Source organism: Carlito syrichta, unplaced genomic scaffold (assembly GCF_000164805.1).
Source record: "Carlito syrichta isolate Samal-C Ts95f unplaced genomic scaffold, Tarsius_syrichta-2.0.1 Scaffold306891, whole genome shotgun sequence".
Classification (NCBI taxonomy): domain Eukaryota; kingdom Metazoa; phylum Chordata; class Mammalia; order Primates; family Tarsiidae; genus Carlito; species Carlito syrichta.
The window spans coordinates 253,238-255,368 of record NW_007250987.1 but is presented as its reverse complement, the minus strand read 5'-3'; positions in this window follow the sequence as shown (position 1 = coordinate 255,368).

Below are 2,131 nucleotides of genomic sequence, written 5' to 3'. Positions count from 1 at the left end.
GGAATAAATGGGACTAGTGCATGTCACCACACCTGTCTAAGATTTTTATTTTTTTTCATAGAAACAAGGTCTTGCTATGTTGCCTAGGATGGTCTCACACTCATAGTCTCAAGCAATCCTGTCGCCTTGGCCTCCAAAGTGCTGGGATTACAGGTGTGAGCCTCTGTGCCTTTTTTGCTTTTGTTTATTTATTTTTTACTAGTTTTGATAAAGCCCTATAAGATCTGCTTCCTCTCTTTATTACATGCTTGATATAATCTCTTCCTTCCTCATAGCATCCTGTCACACTGACTCTTGTGTTCTTGATCCTTTGCATTTGTTTCTTCTGCCCCAAATATCCCACATCTGCTCAGATCTCTGAGCAAGTATCTCCTCTGAAAGGATTTCTCTGGCCATCCTACATAAATGAGCAATTCTGCCTTCATTCACTATTTCCTAATCCCTCATAAAAACTATTTACTCAACCAAACTTTAGTCAGGCTCCTAAATCCTTTTCTAGGCCTACCTGGTCATTTCCTTGGAAAATTCAGTCTGACCAAGACCTGCTATATCAGTTTAGCAAAAAACTCCTCATCCTCAATATCTGAATGAATTCCTCACCCTCTATTATCATCCAGGTGATACCTGACCACTCTGGTTTACCTTCAGCAAGAATTCTATAGGTCAGTTTAGCCAGACTCTCTCTTGCCCTGGGTGTTTCCTCAGTAACTTTCCATCTGCAGGCCCCACTCTGCTCCCTGGCTATACATTTCAACTTACTCATGTTGTATTTCAAGTTTAACCCAATTTTTTTTCATCCCCATGGCAAAATCCAATTGCAATGGTCCCTATACATACTACTATAGAATGAAGTTTGCTTTATCGTGTTTTAGCGAGTGTCATTGAGTACTTTATTCTTTAACACTCACTGCCCAATTATTTTTCTCCATAAAACTTCCCTGATATGCCATATATTAATTTTTAAGATTTGTCTGTGTCCCTCCCTGAGGAAGGCTGTTTGTCTACTTTTCTTTGTAGTACTCCCAAATCCTAGAATGGTGCCTGCACTTGTTGATTGTTATTTGTTGAATGAAAGAGTCAGTGAACCATAAACCTACTCTTTATTTTGTGCTCCCATTCTTGTTGCCATCAAACCTTAAGATATTTTGGCCCTTCTCTTGTTTACTGCTGACCCATTCCCATTGCACCAATCACAAATCTTGAGATTTCCTACTGCCATATCTCTGGTATCTGTTCTTTGGTTCAGATTCCCAAATGATATTACCCTACTTTACGCCCTCATTAACTCTTGCGTAGATTAGGAATTTAAACACATACTTTACCTTCTAGGTCTTTACTTATCCCATTTTAAATTTCATGTGGTACTGTTACATTCCTTATTTAGACAAACCTCACACCATTCCCGTGAGGTCATTATTTTTAATTATCTCCACTTATAGAAAAAACAACTCTGCTCTGGGAGGGCAAGTAATTTTCCCCAGATGATGCATTTTGGGGCAGAAGTAGAACCTGACTCAGTTTTCCACCTTCTCTCATTAGTCCCTTTCTTTATTATACATTGATACGTTAATTTCCTGACTGTACTACTTTACTTTAGAACTTCTTGTAGGTTTTTATGGCTTACAGAGAAAGTATAGTCTTCTTAGCCTGGCATTTAAGACCTTTACTATTTGTTCCAATCTATCTTTTTTTTCCTCCAAAATTGTTTCACATTGTAAGCCTCAGTTTAAGTGACTTTTATACAGTGACTTGGGCATATGATATCTTGTCACCTCTGTACCTCTGTTCATGCTGTTCTTTCCATGTGATTGTTCTTCTTAGCAGGTTAGGTCATTCAAGGTACATCTTCTCCATGAAGGTTTAAAAAAACTTTCTCCCTTTTTCTACCCTAGTTGTATAGAATTGTCTGTCATGGTGGAAGCCCTAGCCCTTTACCTGTAAGTCTTTTATAGGACTTACGTAATCTTGTTACATAGTTAACTAAATTCATTTTATTTTCCTGTTGATCTATATCTTATTGTCCTATAGTAGAAATCATCACTAAAACAATTTTGATTTCTGTGGCCCACTCTTTCATTTCCAAACGTCAACAAACTAGTACATTGCTTTGTACATATTGGTACCTGATAAG